At 42.0% G+C, this 19762-nt stretch overlaps 1 protein-coding gene across 1 annotated transcript in view; it reads left to right on the top strand.

The window, feature by feature from the left end:
- Positions 1-19762, top strand: part of CLYBL (citrate lyase beta like) — a 179889-nt gene that overhangs the window by 679 nt on the left and 159448 nt on the right. The gene's annotated exons all lie outside the window — the stretch shown is intronic.

Genomic DNA, 19762 nt, shown 5'->3' with positions numbered 1-19762 from the left:
ATTACTTTTCTGAGAGAGCAGTCAGGCTCTGGAACAGCCTGCCCAGGGAGGTGGTGGAGTCACCATCCCTGGAGATATTTAAGAAACGTGTAGACATGGCTCTTCAGGGCATGCTCTAGTGCCCAGGATTGTTGGTGGTCTGTGGGTGGGTGTGGTGTGGTTTTGGTTTGTGGTTTTTTGTTTGTTTGTTTTTTTGCTTTTTGTGTTTGTTTTTTTTGTGGTTGGACTCCATGATCTCAAAGGTCCCATCCAACCATCAATATTCTGTGAAGTGTGGCCAGCAGATCCAGGGAGGTGATTCTGCCCCTCTGCTCTGCTCTGGTGAGACCCCACCTGCAGTATTGCCTTCAGCTCTGGAGCCCCTAGCACAGGAAAAATGCGGAGCTGTTGTAGCAAGTCCAGAGGAGGGTCGCGGAGATGATCAGAGGGCTGGAGCACCTCTGCTGTGAAGACAGGCTGAGAGAGCTGGGGTTGTTCAGCCTGGAGAAGAGAAGGGTCTGAAGAGACCTGATTGCAGCCTTTCAATACTTAAAGGGGGCTTACAAGAAAGACAGGGACAAACTTTTTAGCAGGGCCTGTTGCAATAGCACCATTCTGTGATTCTATGACCTGAGTCTTTCCCATGCCTGAGCTGAGATCTTGAGCAGGCTTCTCATGGCCCCCATGCCCTGTCTCCTGCAGGGAGAAACTGGGGGGGCAAGGTGTGCTGGATCCACACTGTAGGCCTTCCTCTCTCCAAGGGAGTATCATGTTCTCTTCTCCATTGATAAACCACCCAGGATGGAGCCAAGCAGTGGAGCTAAGCATGAGTCGTGATGTGGGCAGAAGTGGGGCTGTCAGCAGCCCTGTCACCATCCCTCGTCTTGGGCTTGGGGAGGCCGTGGTGAGTCCAGAGTGGTGGTGTGTCCCCATGCCTCTGCCGCAGCAGTGGCTGGACAAGGGGGGGTTATGTAGGTGACATACATCCACTTGCAAAGGGACAGAGATCACCAGGCACTTTCCCACAGGTGGCCAAATAGCTGTCGGGGCACGGACTTTGAGCAGTGTGCTAGGAAAAGCTCTGCTGAAATTTACTCAATCCCCATGCAGGTCAGTTTGCAGAGTCAGGCTGTGAGTGACAGCATATATAAGATGAGGGCTCCATCGCACCTTTGTCCTGGAGATCTGTGTGGTTTTGATGCCTGACTTTTTTTGCCTGCAGGTGTGTGCCTGCATATTCCCTGCAGGCAGAGAATTCCTTCTGCCAGGCTGGTTGATTGTGGAGTCTGCACTGAATTAAGGGAGGTTTTCAACAGCCCTTCTAGAGGGAGAGCAGATTTTTTAGTACTGATATTAGGCAGGCTATCAAGTGTTAATTCATTTTAATATTTAAAGCTTTAAATTCTTGCAGTCTCCGCTGAGACCATGATACTGTAAATATTTTATAGTTGACTGGCGAAAGAGTATGCAGTCAGTAATAACTGTAACAGAGATGTTACCATGAGCACGCAATATTGATGCTGATGTTCTTGTGTTCTTGGGGAACCTCGGGGACAGCCGGACTGCTCTGTGCTGTGCTAGAGGTAGTGTGAAGAGCCCATAAAATCCATGTCAGTCTTTCTTGCCCACAGTAGCACTGTCCTGCATAGCACCTAGGGTCATTTTCCAGCCTACCTCCTCTAGCTTTCTTTTACAGTCTGATTCTGGAGAAGATATGTGCATGCACATGCCTTTTTTTGCTCTTTTTTTTTTTCTTTTTTTTTTTTTCTTTTTTTTTTTTTCTTTTTTTTTTTTTCTTTTTTTTTTTTTCTTTTTTTTTTTCCCCTCACTTCCATATTGGGGCAGGATCACAAATGCTATGGTATTTCTGGTCATGAGGAATTTTGAATATTTATATTATGGGGAGAAGAGGAGTCTACACAGTGTGCGGGCAATCAGATGATCACATATATATGTGCATAGCAGTGTCTCGGGGCTGGGAGAGGAGGCTGACTGCACGCCTGCGGTGAGGCTGTTCTCTTCCAGCTGTGGTCAGACAGGGCTTCCTTGGCTGGTGCTACCATGGGATGGCATGTGACCGCCGAGCACTGTGGCCACCTCACTTGACTCCCAGGAGACACAACGGCCTCTCTGTGGTGGGAACCACTTGTCCCTTGTCATCAGTGCTGCTGTGGAGCTTGAGAACTTGTGGTCAAACCTTGTGGAGCTCCATCATCACACCGGTGGAGACTGCAGAATTTGGGGCATCCAAGAGACTACAGCAGGATGAGGCATGAGGAGCCCTTGCTCACCTTGGAGCTGGGAAGCCATGTAGCCATGTGCAGTGGGGAAAGAAAATACAGGGACAACTTCAAATGTCAGCAATAGACGCGTGTGTTGGTTGGATTTAATTAGCAGCTCCCTCGTCTTTTGCAGGAGTTGGCAGGTCCTGCTTGGTCTGGACTCTGGTGCCTGGGTCCCAGAGTGCTTGTTGCCATACTGTTGGGCTGGGATCCTAACTACAGCAGGTACCTCCCATGCAGTGTGGCTGCCTTTCCAGCTGCCACCATCCTCTCCTCATGGGGATGTTGCTGCCCCTGCGAAGCTGCTGCGCAGTGCTGCCATGACAATGTGGATGGAGTATTTGTGTTGTTAGCAAGATGTTGGGTCCTGGTCCGGTTGGTCCAGGAGGGGACCCTGTTTTCTGTCGGTTCTGACATCCAGTTTTTCACATAGGCTGGTAAATCCTACAGTACTCAGAGCTGGTTTTGCTCACTTGTGACGTTCCAGAACATTTTGGGCTTTCTGTGCCTGGGAAATATTTTTGTCTTGTTGGAAAAAGTTAACTCTCTTTCCAGCTGTTTTTTAATAACAAATACAGTGGTTCTTTCTGTTGTTGTTGTTCTTAAGAGCTTCAAATGTGCTTTTTAGAGACAATGTTGCAGTAAAGCATTGATGATAAAAACCTTCTTGAAGACAAATCTTTGTCTTGAGGGGTGTTGAAGTCTTGAAGACTTTCTCTTTGGTTGATTATTACAGTGTAAGAGAAGAGCACAGCACACATAAGCATCACCCCCTGCTTGCCTTCAGCTAGCCAAGTGCTTCATGCATGCATGAGAGATTTTTTTTACATGTATTTCTTTTCATGGTGTATTCCAACAGAAGTATACCCACATGCTCATAGCAAATCAATCAAGAATGGTGTCGTTAAGCTCACATCTCAGCAGAATGCTGCAGAGTACAGAATATACCCCGTGGGCACGCAGGGCCTGTCGTGCCAAAGGTGTGGACACCAGCACATCTGCTACGAACAAGAAAGCTTGAGAAGAGCTGCCAGCAGAGTACTGCTTCTGCTCTTGGGTCACCAAAATGGGCACACCAGATTCCGTGGTGTGGTGAGGTTTACCGAACCTCTGCACGGGGGATAATATAGGATCAGTCATAACACTGCATCAAATCTTCTTCAGGGACTGCGCCTATGTCATGTAAGATTTCTAGCACTGGGAGTTTCTTCTCTTGTCTCTGCCATCTTCTCTCCCAGGAATCCACTGTTGCTCCTTCTCGTGTTCCGCGCTCCGAGTTTGTGTCTACTTGGCAAATTAGTGATGATGTTGTTTTTCATGGGTTGGACACTGGAGGGTGCTAATGCAATGAGAGCGGAAATTGTTCTAGCAAATTAAAGGGCTCCTCTTTGTTAGTTGTGAAATAGTTTCGTTCTTTGTTGCAACGTTTAAATGGAAAGACATGAATCGTGATCCTTAGCAGTAGCTGATCCTGCTCGGTGTGTGTGGAGCTATATCCAAGAATATCAATAAAGTGGTAACTCCGCGAGGGATTTCTTTCCCGAACCTCTATCAAAAAAATCACTCATTTTATGTTCTACACATTTATAAGTGTGTCTTTTGAGACTATGGCCTTGGGGTGAAATTTATTTGAAAGTGTGACTTTCTAGTGATAAAACCACTTAAACTGGAAAAACTGTAGAGCAGTATCTGCGGAATCTGCTTTTCCACAAGGTCACTCCAAGGTTTGCTGAAACCAGTGTTGTGTTGCTGGTGGGGTGGGATAGTGGGGAGGGAGGGGACACCTTGAGCACTGCTAATCAAGTCTCCAGCATTACAATCTCTGGGGAGGGACCTGATGGAGCCTCAGTTCACCTTGCAGCCACCGTCACTGGGCCACACGCGAGGGAGCACGCAGGATGGGGTCTTTCATCAGCCATCACTGCTAGGACAGGCCAAGCACGTTACAAAGCTGAACTTTAGCTCTGGTGTTTCAAATTCACTCATTTTTGGCAGGATAAAGTTATGTTGGGAGGTCCTATGCCAAAGGAGGTATTACCTGTCTCCACGCTGCTCCAGCTTTCTGCTGAACCTGGTCTCCACTCTCCTCTACCCTTGGCAGAAAGACACAGGGCCAACATAAGCTCCCTGTTGTGCACTCTGGCAACTCCATACTCGGCATTAAGGACTGTGAAACTACTGCCTGAGCCAGCCCTCATCCTGGCAGCAGTAGAGGTATGATGCTGGCTAATTAATGCTAATGAGAAGCAGAGTGTAAAGCCGAGCGTGTCCAGCTAATCACTGCTGGCACCCCACCTAGTCTGCTTAAAGCTAATGTGGTTCTGGACAGTCCTGCCTGGTCCTCTACATGCCTTTACAGACTTGTTAGCCAAGTGAAAGCTGGTATTCATAAAATATGTGAGCAAAACAGAATTGGGTACAAATACGGTTTCCTTAGAAGCCTTTCTCATTTGGTACGAGTAGCAAATGAGTTACTCCTCTGTCTCATTCCCCTTTGCAAAGTAATTGGGCTGTCCTCTCCTGGAAAACGTTGTTACTCTGCTGTATTAGTCAGGTTTTGTTCTCTCCCAGGTGTTGCAGTTTGCTTACATAGAGCTCGTTTAGTTTTTCTTTCTTTTAGAAGTATGCATCGTTTTTCTCCAAATTCCCCCTTGAACAGAAGATGTGGATGAGCATGGAGAAAGAGCCTGTGACTAAGGGAACCAGAACCCCTTGCTGGCTTCAGCTGGGATCTGCTGCTCACCTCGCAAACGGATGCATGGCTAGTTTCACAGCAAAGCTGCTTGGTGCTTTATTGGAAGCAGCAGAAACGTAGCCAGCTGAAAGTTTACTCTTCTTCTGCAAAAAGAGTTTTAGTAGCTTACCAGAATAGGGTCATAAGGGGATGTGAACAGAAGAGCTTTTAAAATCATTGTAATAACTAGTGGTACTGAAGAGGAGGTAATTTAGTCTAAGCACAAGAAAAAAAGTTCTGGTTGACTGTGTTCATCTTGTTTACCAGCTTTTAAGAGAAGACTGTTTCTTCCATCGCACCTCCGTGCTTACGAGCAGGGAGACAGGTTACACCTCCTGGCATCATTTCAAGAACCGACATGCTAGCTCTGGTGCCAAAAGGATTTGCAGTTGTGCATTTTATGTAGGCAGTGTCCTAATTTACCCTGGGAGACCTTTCTCCAGGAGAGAGGGTTAACGGACCTTCCACCAAACCCGCTTGATCATGAGTTTAAATGCTGCCAGCTGTGGGATGCCATTTTTGAGGCCCAATGCCACCCCTGCTCCATGGCCCTGCACAGGGAAGGAGTGGGCTTGTTCCTTTGGGGGATGCTCAGTGCCTTCCAGTGTTGAGCCTTCGTATACCTGTGCAGTCTTTGTTGGCTTCTCGTAAAGGCTGGGTGAGTGGGCTCTCCAGGTTTTTCATGCCTTTCTGGGACATTGGGCTGCTGTACTTGAATCTTCTTCTCTTTTGAGTCATTCTGGCAGGTAAAAGCCCCTTGATGCTAAGAGCTTTATAGGGTTTCTGCTGATGAACTGGTGGTCTTTTGAACCCCTAATGTGGTGTTTGCTCCCATCCTCTGCACGTTGTCAGGTGGGCTCCCAGCGGTGGTCTCTCATGGACTCCTTTCTCACACCTCCCTGAGCTCCAAACATACTTGTTTGGAGAGAGGAAACACTGGATTCACCCTTCTTTTGTCAGCCAGGCTGCCTATGGAGGTGTTTCTTCAGCTGCTGCCCTTTTCACACTTCCCTCTCCTACCCCACAAGGCTGTGGAGCACAGCAGGTCTGCAGAACTTTGACTGCAAGTGAGTCTGGAAGTCAATTTATGGTTACTGAGCCCCGCAAGTGTTGAACAAGTCTCCTTCATAATTTTTCCCCTATTTTGTCATCAGTTCTATATTTACCTCTGCAGTCTCCCTGTGCCCTTTAAATCCCTGAGCATCACGGGTGTAAATAGGATTTGCCTGTCCCCATGAAACACATCGGGGCGGCTGCCTGCCTTGCCTTCTCCAGCCCTTCGTGGGTCGGGGTTGACCTGTTGTCACGGGCTGAGCAGCCAAACCCGCTTTCTTCTCTGCCATTTTAATTAAAAATGGTTGGCATCAGGGGCTCTGCAGCAATGAAAGGGAAATGATGAAACTTTGAAGAATTTGGGGCATAAAGTTGATCTCTAAATTTTAATGTACTCATTGCACTTAAACAGTTGATACATTTTATTATTGAGCTTTCAGGTGACCTAATTTCCCTTAGTACTGTACATTTAGCTTTATACATCTGCACCTAATTTGTAAAAAAGGACTTAAAGAGAAACTTCAAACAGTTTAAATGTCAATTACAAAGAAAGCGAGGTTTTAAAGTTCCAGTAATCTGTCCATATTGGTCATCGAAACATGATCCCAGGTGGACGTTAATTCAAGACAGATGGCATTCCAAAGGCACAATTACAAAGAGCTTATATATTTTCAACACTAACAAGCTGTCACGCTATGTTGTAGCTACACTTACAATACTGTATAACCACAATTGCCGCTTTATCTGCTGCAAACTCGGTAATAAAGGGGTTTGATTCCCCACTCTTGATAATTGTCAGTGGGATTTTTGGGGGGGTTGAACTGGAGAGCGGGGTTAGTTGGTGTGAATATCGTTCATTTGCTCAATCTGTTGCTGGGGGGGAGGGTTGTATGTTATGGGTTTTTTTATGTTGGTGAAATGCTCTTCAAAGAAAGGAGAGGAAATATTGAATATGGGCATAACCAGACTAGCTCATCACAGACTTAGTTCTATTTCCTGGCAACATCAATTAACTTTAGTCTTATCAGCTGCTTGGCAATAGCTATGACGATTTGTTAAAACCCCCAACATCCTGGATGTTTTCAGTTAAAAAGTCATCTGAAAGCCTTTGGATTAATGCGTGTGTTACTTGGAAGATTGAAGTCCAAGGGATCAATAGTGACTTGACTTGTGGTGGTGTAAATGGGCAGCAGCTCGGCTGCAGGCAGGCAGGAGCACTGCACCTTGTGCAAGAGGCGGTTTGAATTATTTTTAGGTTTCAGAAAGTCTTCTTAGGCCCAGAGGCTGAGGTGGAGGGGCTGGAGAAAGCAGGGTCAATGTAGAACTTCCATAAGATAGAAGCATCAATGTGTGATCTAGTTGATCTAGTTGAAGATGTCCCTGCTTATTGCAGAGGGGGTTGGACTAGATGGCCTTTAAAGGTCCCTTCCAACCTAAACTGTTCTATGATTCTGTGTGGTAGATGGCAAGGTTTGTTGTAGAATGATAATGTTTGGTATCTAGTTAGTAGTTGAGGTGGACAGTGATCTGTGTAACTGAACGATGAAAGATAATTAAGCATAATTTCCACTGATTTTTTGTTTGTTTCTTGAAACCAGGTCTCAAAAAAGCAAGACTTGCATGGCTATGACTAGACAGTGTTTTAATAGGCTTTAAAAATTATGTGCTGTTAGGAGCAAGATTAATAATGCTCCCTAGGAAGGTTTTAAGCTCCTATGGGCAGGTATGTCCTCTAAAGAGGTGCTGAGAATGAAGAGCTTATATTTCTGCTAATTTTCCTTTCACTGGGAAGTGGAGAAGAAATCAGAAAGACTAAGATGCTTCACCCTTGGACGGCGGGAATTAAATGGTGAGGTTATGCTCTTTAATTTTTGTTTTTCATTAATGAATGTTGTAAATTTGTTTTTTGAAAGCATCTTACCTGGCTTCCTTTTTGGAGGAGATACAAGTCCTGTTTGAAATAATGCAGGTTGCCAACAAGTGAATTGGACTTCTGAGCCACGCTTGAAACAAAATGCCAATTTTACCTACAGTTTTACTAGGTTTCCTGGTTTATGCAGTGGCTTTTGAATGGCCTCTAGTAATTGTTTTTAGCAGAAAAAAAAAAATCAAACAAAAATGAAAAACACAACCCAAAGCTCATTAGCACTGTATTTGGCATGCCATTAATCGTTAAATCTTTATATAAATACAGAAGTAATTTGTAACAAACAAAATCCTTTATTTTTCTGGAAAGACTTTTTTTTGGATTTTTGTTCAGACTGCTGAGGTACAGTAAATTTTCAAAACATCGGATGTTATTACCAGAATAGCAGAGAAACCACTAAAACTTGAAACCACTAAAACTTAAAACCACTAAAACTTTAAACTTCAAGTTTGCATTAAATATTAGGTATAATTCTTTAACGTCAGGTATACTTAGTGCTGGTAAGTTAATAAAATTAGGTGGAAAACACAAGACAATAAATAAATGCTTACATAGGTGTTTTTTTTACCTTTTTTTTTTTTTTTTCACCTAAATTTGATGATAGTGTGTGTTGCTCTCAAGTGGTTTCCCCTCGGATTTTCCCAGTGCTTATCGGGGTGACATATTTTTATTTAGATCAGGCTTCGCTGTAAGAGTTAACTAATTGTTTGAGCCCAAGTGGGGAACTTTCTTGCACCTGGAAAATTAGGAGAGCCAAAGCAAGAGACATGTCCGCATCCTTTCCCTGGTGGTTCTTCACCTGTGAATTTGAACTGCAGCGGTAATAAAAGTTTTGTGGACCTCATTTTATGTGAGATCATTAAGCGACAGGAGAATTCAGGACTAGCTGCCCTTCATAATTCAGGACACTGAAAGGTGCCATTTATAAGCTCAAAGTGCCTGCGGGAAGGCAAAACAGGCTTGTAAAACCCGCACTCCGAACCCTGAAAGGGAACCGGTTTGTACTGCTGCCTGCAGCCTCGGAGTGGCAAAATTGCAAAGGTGGTGGGGATTGGGTTTAAAAAAAAAAAAATGGAAAAACACCTGCCTCTAAAAGTTGATGTAATAGCCTGGTTTTTCACACTTCTTGTGTTGGTATCTCTTGTGTCCAAAAAACTCCAAAACGTCCAGGGCAATGATCCCAGTAAAATCTTTATCAGTTGTAGCGCCCAGCTGTTGGGCTTATTGTCTTTCCTGCTATAGCCCACTCTTCGGCTGAGCTGCTAATTTGGCTATAAAGCAAGTTTCTTCTGACTTTTTAGTAATATTTTGCAACCAGTGACCTTTGCCCATTATGGTAGGGAGAGTTCTCGCCTCCTTATTGCTTGAGAAGGACTAGCAGCCTGCATAACACATGAAATGAAGAGAGGTCTTCAATGAAGTGAGCGATGTGCCAGCATACCCAGTCTTCCTAAAACTGATTGTTACGGCTCTAAACAGGCAATGTAGTTTGTGAAGTACAGAATATGCTGCAGCTTTACAAGCCTAGAAAGCCTGGAAGGCACTAGAGCAGCAGCCGAAGGAAATGTTGAGTCCCGTGTATATCCTCAGAGGAGATACTGCTTTCCCTATGTGCTCCCCTGCTACCCCTCAAATGAGAGTTAGAGCAATCTATTTCAAGTTTATGACCAAAACACAGCGATTGCTGCCTAGAAATGAGGCATCCGTATCTGTAATCTTAAATGGTTGAGGCTGAACTCTTCTAGTCCTGCCAACATAAACGGCCTCATTAATGTCCCATGACTGAAGTTCCTTGAGTGCCAATTTGCACCATCAGAGCCTAAATTTTAGTGAAGACAAGAGCCAACTGCATGTCCAGTCTGCTTTCAGCATCTTTACTTTATTAATCTGTATTAAGCATGCTCGTTTCAGCAGTGACAGGTTATATTGCATGGTACCCAAACTGTTGTCCCTCTGGATGTTGACCATGTAGGAGCCAGAGAAGCGGCTGTGCTTCAGAAGTGTATTGCTATTATTCCTATTTTCTGACGCCACTGTTGCTGCCCGGATTGGCGTGCTGGGGGCCCCAACCACTGCACTGAGTTTAGTATCACCCCAGGGCCTTTGCAGAGTCAACTGCAGGACTCAAACCTTTATATCCACTATTAAAAGGCAGTTATGTGACTGTTTATGTTAGTGCCAGGTGCTTTGTTGCCTGTGGACATGGCTGTTACTTGACAAAATTTATTTTATTTTTTTTTCTTTACGATCAAAATATGATAAACATACTTACCTGAGTACCTTAGGCTTCACAAATGGTCTGGCTGCCTTCAGCAGACCACTCAGCTTTCTGCAGAAGGATGGGAGTCGGGGTTTTCCAGCTCTCTGTAGGGATGTATCCGTAGCAGCATTCCAGTCACTCCTATATTTTCTTTGTGAAGGACATAAAATTTCTAAATGGCATGTTGTCAACGTATTTTTAATGACATTTTTTGTGGTATTTTTCATTTAAGTTCTCTAATTTGCAGTGCATTTCTAATTTTTGTGGGATCATTTATTTAGGCTTTATATACGAACACATGCTTTGCAGGCTTATTGCATTAAACCTTTCCTTATTTTTTGTTAAATCGGTAGCAATACTAAAGCACTGAAGGTGGGTTGGGTTGGGTCAGTACTGAATAGTGACTTCAGTATACTGGAAGTATAAAATCTGTTTTCTTACTAACTGTTTCTTTGAGAGGCTGATAGATGTGAAAACCATTTAACAGTTGGGTTTTTTTTTTTCCTTTCCTGTTAAACTAAGCTACTGAGGAAATCTTCCTACTGCTACACGCTGCAATATGTCAGAAACACCGTTATGTTATAGTTGCATCATTATCTAAAGGAAAAATTGAGTGTGGGTTTGAAGTCGACAAGTGATGAAAGTAGCCCTGAGGTTGTCAATTAGAAAGCCAAGGCCTGGAATTGATAAGTTAATGGCCAGTTCCCTTCTCAACCCCTTGCTTTGCTGCCTGCTCCTGCCTTGCCCCACAGCAGCTTTACTGCTCAGGACATAAAGAAAAGGCTCCCGTTGGTTTGTGTCCCAAAATTTATCTCACTGATATAATTCACTTGAATTCTTGGCTGGTTTCAATGTTCTTAGTACGGACAGACAGTTAAACAAGGAGCAATGAGATTCAGCTGATATAAAATTCAGTCTCAAAATGATGCCCCTTTTTGTCTTTTCTTTTGGTTTGGTTTCCTATTTTTTTTAAATATCAAACCGTTAACACTGTTGTTTCAGACCATCCTCCTGCAGCACACATGGCAAATTTAGCAGCAGTGCATAATTTAACTTCTACCGTATGTTTGTTTGCAGGTTTTAAAAACCTGAAATTTAATGGCAGCCAGTTGGAACCCATGTGTTCCTGTTAAAGGCAGAGGGCAACCGACACGTGTGGTTTTTCCTGAAGGAAGATACTGGTTACCAAGGTTAATAATATAATGTAATATTATACATACTGTTTCGATTTTGCTTGGGGAAGAAGGAACTAACATGCTGCCTTTTCTCCTAAGGAACACATAGGCTTAGATAAATAAGTAAATTAGGGAAAATAACAAACAGGATTTATTCAGATTTTAATCATTCTTGGTGTGTTGTGTTGTGAGAACAGTAAGCTTATGAGAAGAGCTTTAAAGTAGTATTAGAAGTAGAATATAACACCAACAGGCATTGTGCAATGCAAATCATACAATTAATCTTCAGTTTGTGAAAACTTGTGTGAGTTTTTAGGGCTTGTAAGAGGTTGCAGATGGGCACCCCCTCAGCAGCCTGAGGTTTTCTGCTCATGGCACAGCTGCTTCAGTGACTGGAAATTCAACATTTTTTTCACCTAGCCCTGTCTCAACCTAGAGCAGACGAGTAATAATCATGAGTATGAGAAGGCAGTTTAATTTGTAAGCACATTCAGGATTTTGACCTTTCTCGTGGTTTCACCATAACCAGCAAACATCTGTTGAATAGGAAAAAAAAAAAATGCAGTTGGTACTTACTGCCAAAATCAAATGAAAAAGGATGGACTTCAAGCATGAACTGCTTCTCTGGAGTCCCTCTCTACCCCAGCCAGATTTCAAAATGTGGAAAAAATCTTATTCTAGCTTAATTCACAGGAAAAGAGACATGACATCGTATCAAACAATTCAGCATCGGATGGTGCTCCCTCCGCCTGACCTGCTAGCTTTGCCCAAGACCCATGTGGTGGAGCTTTTGCAGTGCTTCGCTGGAGGTTCAGTGCAGAAGAGGTAGAACATGATTTTACAAAAGCATGTGTTCCTTCTGTGCCATACTTTGACTTGCTTCTCGAGATACATGTCTCATAATACCCATAAATAATGAAAATATACAATGATATTGAAAATATACAATGACATTTTTTATGAGAGGCGTTTTTATCTTATACGTTGTGTCTCAGGTGTTTCTGGTGCTAACAGGAATAAGCTCCTGTGGCGGCCTGTTCCAGGAGAGGTTATCTCAAGATGATGTAAGAACACTGTATCGATTTTAGCTTAATCTGTTCAGAGAGAGACCATGATTCTGAATTTCCCTCCCTTATCGGTCCTTTCCTTGGATTTCCAATTTGTCCTTGCAAGAATTTTCTGCGGTTATTTTTTTAATGAGGTTCTGAAAGTTAGTGGTGTTGGGTCAGCAAAGCTCATCTTCCAGGGGGTTAGTCATCTCTGTCTGGACTTTTGTTCTCTTAACCCCTTTCATCTACTTTTGTCTATCTGTGAGCCCAGCAGGGCTGTTGTACAGCTACATTCACATGCCCTATGGAAGCTGGTCAGCCAGATTCTGGTGGTGCCAGTCACTGCTCTGCAAAAGGCAGACCGATGCCAAAAATGTCCAACCATCTCTTTCAGTGTGTTGCTGGAGGCTGTTGGTCTCTGCTCTTGTGAATCGGAGGGGTTTCCCACCTCTTTTGTTTTTGCTGTGGGTTAACTACATTTTCTCACCCATGGAACTCTTTCAGTCTGAGAGTCCCTCTCTTGCCATGTATTTCTTTGGATGTACATCCACATCTTCCAGCATGGATGAAAACTTGACTCGTGCTGTCTGCTTACTAGTTGGCACTAGTTACTTCCATAGCACATGAAACACAGGGGTGCTCAACAGTGCCCATCTTAGGGTAAAGGCTGTGGTGCTCTACAGAGACGTTACAGGTAGAATTGGTCTTTTTCCCCCTTTCCCTACGTAAGGCAGAGTCTTGTTTTAGGAGGGAAAGTTTCTTTCTTCCCAGCAAGACTGGGTCCACATAAACTCTTCAGCTCTCTAGAAGTCTGCTTGCATTGGATCACTTCTGTTTGAAGGTACAAAACCCTAGTGTCGGGGCTTTTGATGCTATGGAGCTTCCTAGGGCTAAAAATCAAAGGGCCTACTTTCCACCCACATAGTTTGTCCTTTCTGACAAATACACAAGTGCTCTCGAGCCCTTCACATTCATCTGTGCTCAGAGGAAGGCTGGAGAGAAATGAAAATTACTTACCAAGAAGTGGCATGGCATTTCCTATTTTTTTTCATTCCAATATAGAATCTTAAAATACGGAAAAGCTTGTCAATAATTTGATACATTTTGAATTTATGAACCCCCCCTGTCCTATACATTAAAAATAAATAAAAACACACTGCTTGCACAAAGGCATGTTCTGAGCAAGAAAGGTGACTTGGCATTTCAAGATTTTGAATTGCTAAACCAAAATTGAAGTCCACTGTTGCCTTTATGCAGTCATAGATTTCCTTGGAGTATGTCTGAAATGATACAGAGGTGTGTTAAGTCAACTTTGTCTCTAAGGTTGATATCACTACCTAAGAGACACGCCACTAGCAGGTTGTCATCCCACAGGAATGCACCACCAATGTTCATGAACAAGATAGACCAGAAAATGAATATTCTATCAAAGGGTTGCGTTTTGGGTGGCAGCTATTTTCAACAGTTTCTTTGACCATTTTTGCTTGGAAAATGATCTACTGACCTGAAAACATAACCGACAAATGGGAGAATCTAAAAAAGGAAAATGAGGCCGTGGTGGTTTAGATTTGTTATTGTAATGTGTGTCTATATAAAATCACACATTCATTATGCAATGCTGATGGCAAAACTAAATAGTTTCAAACCAAATGTAAACTTCTATGGGTAAACCAGCAACAGTTTGGGCTTTTTGGGTACTGCAGACTTCAAAGATGCTTGGAGGTCTTGACTTCAGAGACTGAAATATTCACCCCCTCCCTGATTCATCTGTTGCAATTAGGTTCTGCTGCAGGATGTCTTTGCTCCACAACCCTGAAGGAAGTTGGTTTAGAAGAGAAAGACACCGAAGATTTTTAACACTTCAGACATTTCCAGTTTCTTTTTCATACCACTTTCAACCAGTTCTTCAACTAATAAAAATACTTATTTTCTGGCATTTTTATATAAAATATTTGAGATATAGGTCTTGCTGGTTTCTGCTACTGGTAATCATAATGCTGGCAACTTCCTCCAACAAAAAAAAAATAGTTCTGGAACGACGTGATAAGCAAAGTGCTGAACCCTGTGTCAATGAGATGGGTAAAAACTTAGTGATCAAGAAATAAATAAGAAAAATGGTTCTCAAAATTTATACTGAGTGTATTTCTTCTGAAAAATACATCTATTAAAATTATGCCAAGGCCTAAGCTTACTCTAATCTGCTTAAATCATAGAAAGTAACAAACAAAATAGAAACAATGCTTCCAGGTTGTGGGTCTGAGTACTGAACTGATGAAAGTCACTGCCTAAACTCTGGAAACCTGAGGTGTTTGAAGGACTGAGTTGGTGTTTGAGATCAGCTGTCTCTTCTGCAAGTATCAAGAGAGTATTTTCTTCAATATATTCAATTAGCTCAGTTAAATGGCTAATTTATTCAAACTTGACCAATTGGGAGTTGAAAGAAGCAGAAAAGCTTGTTCTTCTCTACCAATCTGTGAATAAAAGCTAATTATGAGAGGATTAGATTTGCTAATACTACAATATTGAAGGATATTGTGACCAAATGCTAGATTGGTGCTAATTCTAGCTAATACCAAGTTATTTTAATAGAACATTTTTTAAATCAAATCACATTTTTTTTAGAAGTCTCGCCTCTTTAAGACAGTACTATGCAACTGATAAACCATCTTGCTACATTTTAAATTGCATTCCAGTTTTCATGCAAAGAAACGTAAATCATAAGTAAACACAAAGGGATCAGCTAGTAAATAAGAATTGTGCCATACATGATTTTCTGACAAAAGCAGTAAAATTAATCTGAAAAAAATGTGTAATGAGGTATAGAGAAGCTTAAATATATATCAGTGGAGCTACTCTGTCCTTCTGGCTAGCAATAAGAAGTGCCAAATTTAGTGTAAAAGCTATATTTAGTTACAAAGCAACATACTTTAGTGGTTACAAACTGAGAATTAACCTTTCTCCAAGAAAATAACTAAAACATTTAAATGGGAAAACAAGATTCAAATTAATTATTTAACTCAAGGTTTCCCACTTAGTATTTTAACTCATTATTTTAAAACAAGTGGATTGAAAGATTTCATCCTGCTGAAAGTCATCAATAACTGAGGTACCTACAAGTGAAAGTAAACATTAGTGCAAACTTGACATAAGGATCCAGAAATTCAGCCAAGAACATGATGTCTAAAAAATGGAAGAATAAAATATTCAGTCCTTTCCATAACCATTTGGTATATGGGACACCCCACAATGAGATTTAATTACTTCTTCTGCCAATAGGATCACGAGAAAAATGTTGCTTCAGGCACCAGCAGAATGAGATGCGGGAGGACATGATGGAGAGTGTCCCGGTCATCACGCCTTTGCTGCAAAGACACTGAGTCCTGCTGCTGTTGGTCCTTGGTGTCTCAAACTTTGAGACAGACATCATCATATTTCCTCTCCATCTGCTGGTCGCATTGGAAGCTGTTCCCGTAGATGCTAATTCATGACCTTTCATGTTTCAAGTTGCTTTGAAAAAACACCGCTTTCTGTTGCTGACTATTTAAAAGATCGATTTGGCAGCTGTTAAGATGCCCTGTTGCCCCAAAAGCAGAGCCCATGAAAGGTGCTGAATTTCTGAGAGGTGGTCCTTCTCCAATAGTTTACTCAACAGCATGGCTGCCTGGTTCTTCCTCACCTCCTGGGTGATAAATGACTGTGGCAATAGAGACAAGTGCTTGGTACAGTGCTGCCAGACCAAGAAGCAAATCTTGGGGTGCTCCAGCCCTGTGCTGTTTGTGCACCCGCTGCTGTGTGCCTTGACCCTGCTGGGTAGCTTCTTTAAATTTTAACCTCTCATGAACATAGAATCATAGAATGGTTAGAGTTGGAAGGGACCTTAAAGATCATCAAGTTCCAACCCCCCTGCCATGGGCAGGGACACCTCCCACTAGAGCAGGTTGCTCAAAGCCCCATCCAGCCTGGTCTTGAACACTGTCAGGGATGGGGCATTCACAGCCTCCCTGGGCAATCTGTTCCAGGGCTTCATCACCCTCACAGTAAAGAATTTCTTCCTGATATCTAATCTAAATCTCCCCTCTTTCAATTTAAAACCATGGGGTTTAAACATGGGTTCCTCATCTACACCACGTTGATAAACAACCCGTGTAACTTAGAAGTAGCCTATTAGTAAGTCAAAAATGAATTCATGGCTGGAAATTTTGCTGGGTTATACTTGCTGGGTTGTATTTTCTGCTCTGTTTCCCCAGCTCCCCCTTTCCCCCACATTTATTTTCCACGGTAGCCCTGTATGTTTTGTCTATACGTCCTGAGCCTCCTGGAGCTCCCCAGCTAATCACTTCTCCCACTGACAAGCTCAGAAGTGGGCCACCCAGCCCACTGCTCACTGCCAGAGGCATGGGGGTGTAGCAATAAGGGGTACGCAACAGTTGAAAAGCCTAGATGCTGGTTTTCACCTCCCCGAAACTATGACCATGAATAGGCTACGGGTGCACCCCCAACCCCCCGTTCCTCTCCCTGTGATCTGCTGTCTCCTTCATTGGGCTCTGGGGTCCGTGACCCTGCTTGGGCATTCACCGTGACAGAGATGAGGCTTTATGTGTTTATTGAACAATAACAGCCAGCGTAAAGGATGCTGAGGTAAAGGCTGCCTGTTACCTGCCCCGTGTGTCTGCCCGGCGTCCAGATTTTTAAATATGCTATTTCTTTGTAGTCCTTTTCGAGTGAAAATCCAGATTTTGCCATCTCTGCCTTGCATGCATCCACCGTGAAAGATGTGCACAGTGTATAGTTTTTTACAGACCAATTTTCAGGACAACTTGGACCTTTTTTTTTTCTGTGATGTTTCTAAAACTGGCAGAAGAAGAACGTTTTTTTAAGCATGCATACACTGCAAGGAGTATTTTAAAATAAAGATTAAAAAAAAAAATCTTTAAGCATGTTTAATGCTTGTATATTTCTAAAACTGGCAGAAGAAGAACGTTTTTTTAAGCCTGCATACACTGCAAGGAGTATTTTAAAATAAAGATTTTTTTAAAAAAAAAAATCTTTAAGCGTGTTTAATGCTTGTATGAGGTGCCAGATTTTAATTACAGTTGGCATTTATAAGCGTGGTGCTGGCAATGGCAACCATATTGCTGAAAAAAGGCATAAATTTTGACACTGGCAATATGGGAACCCAGCATACGAGACTGTAAACCTCATTGCTTTCTGTTTTAATATACCAGTTTAAGGGAAGAACTTTTAACAGTTAATATTTAACTGGAACGTTTAGTGTTCGATATAAAGTTGCTCTAATTTCAAACTATTTAGTAATTTAGGTCCTATCAAAGATTGGCTTCGGTAATAACTTTCTATTAAACAGCCTTTAAATAAACGTGCTTAAAGTAGGGAAAATAAGATGCTTCATTACAAGAAATGAGGTTGGCATCTACCAGGTTTTCCATTAAGTTCCAGGTCACAGACAAATAAAGGAAGTATGTTAGGAAAAAAAACCTTTTTAAAAATAATTAGGGAGATGTCTGTTTTGTTCACCAGATGGAAAATCAGTAGTTGTGGGTGGTCTGTGCTGGATGGGGCATCTCACAATTGGCAGAACTATGCCTTTAACTTTTAAAGTCCTGGGACAAAATGTGAAAGTAATTGACTGTTCAGAATGCTCTCTCTCTGGATACCTAGCATGCTTTTAAAACCGAGATTTGGTGAGTTTCTGACTTTTTTTTTTTGCTAAGAATGCTCAAGCTGTTGTGTCTAGTATTAGGCCAATTGGGTATATTTTTGGTAGCTGTTTAGTGGGGCTGTTGTCTTTTGTGCTTATGCCTGTGTGTGCCTGGACTTGCGTGCGCGCAACTGAAATGCCACAGCTTTACAATTCTCCATTAGCATGTTGTGCACATGGTTTTCATAATATTGTCAGTGTTTGCCTTGTTCAGGGTGTACGCAAACTGTCGGTTAACATCATTTGTTTCTTTCCTCTAGTTCATTCCTCTTTAAGAAATTTAAATCTGTCCATTTGCCACCATACTAAAGAAAACAAAGTTGCAACATTATTTTCTCAAAGAAGAAGAAAATTCCTGTTTTAAAATAATTCAGGGGTTTGCAAAAATGTTTTAAATCAGGAGTATTCTTTTTTTTTAATCAGAATAAATAAATCCAAGTCTGCATGTGTGCATAGTATGTGTACACATACGCCTGTTAAATACCATCATTTAATAATGTGTTAGAATCTTCTTGGTGCAGCTTGTAACTTTTGTCGCCTTTTCAGGACTGATACTTTCTAGTTGCCAGATTAATTGGAGAAAACAGTATTTCAAATGTGGAAGACGGCTTAGAAAATCTCTGTATTCTCGTTAAGAATAACAGATTTTATTATCTGAACTGCAAGAAGAATGTGTGCTGTTCAGTGGTGACCTCTCAAAGAATGAGGCACAACCCATTTATGGCATAGGAGGCAATTGCTTTATATTTACCTTACTTTACAGACAATTTTTTTGCGGTTATCTATATGAATGGTCACAGAGAATTGTATGCGTGTGTTATATCTACATTGTAGCTTGTGTTAAACCGATCCCCACACTTATTATGTAGAAGCATTCTTGAAGATAAGTGAGGCACTCAACTTAGTGCCTTCTTTGTAAAATCCCTTTTGCTATGCATGACATGTACTCTGTATTTTTTTCCTTGCAGTAAATTATAAAGCTTTTTTCTTTCCATGAATCTCCTTCCAAGAAAACACATACAGCCTAATAACACTCGCCTTGAGAACCAAGCATTGCCTCCACTACAAAGCCGTGTTTTCACTGAAGAGATAATTATAATATGGTTTAATGTTCTTGTCAACCCTGAAACACTGTCCCTAAAGAGTGCTATTCTGGAGGACGTCTTTTTGAAGAGAGTTGAATGTGGCTAAGAAAACACACATATAGCCACACGCTTTCCTGATAAACCAAGGCAGATTTTTAATACAATATGTGCTCTCTGAAAAGAATTATACGTTTTCTAAGGTGTTAATTCAGAGCTGCGTCTTCCTCCAGATTTCACTGTTAAATACACAGAAAATTTTTCTTGGATTTATTTTGCTTTCTTTTCTTCCCTGCTCCCCCAGTTATACTGATAGCCTTTAAATTTATACAAGGACATAAACTCATAACAATAATTTAAAATGCCTTTAATGTGCTTTGAGGCACAGACTTCAAACGAGTAAAAAAGCCCGAACTGGAACACAAATGCTTCTTCCCAGGCAACAAACAGGCTTGGCTGTTGATATGCTGTAATTTTCTGCTTTGCTTAGTAAAAACAGCAATTA

Source organism: Calidris pugnax, unplaced genomic scaffold (assembly GCF_001431845.1).
Source record: "Calidris pugnax isolate Ruff unplaced genomic scaffold, ASM143184v1 scaffold69, whole genome shotgun sequence".
Lineage (NCBI taxonomy): Eukaryota > Metazoa > Chordata > Aves > Charadriiformes > Scolopacidae > Calidris > Calidris pugnax.
The sequence above is the reverse complement of the archived record's forward strand: the minus strand, read 5'-3'. Positions and strand labels throughout refer to the sequence as shown.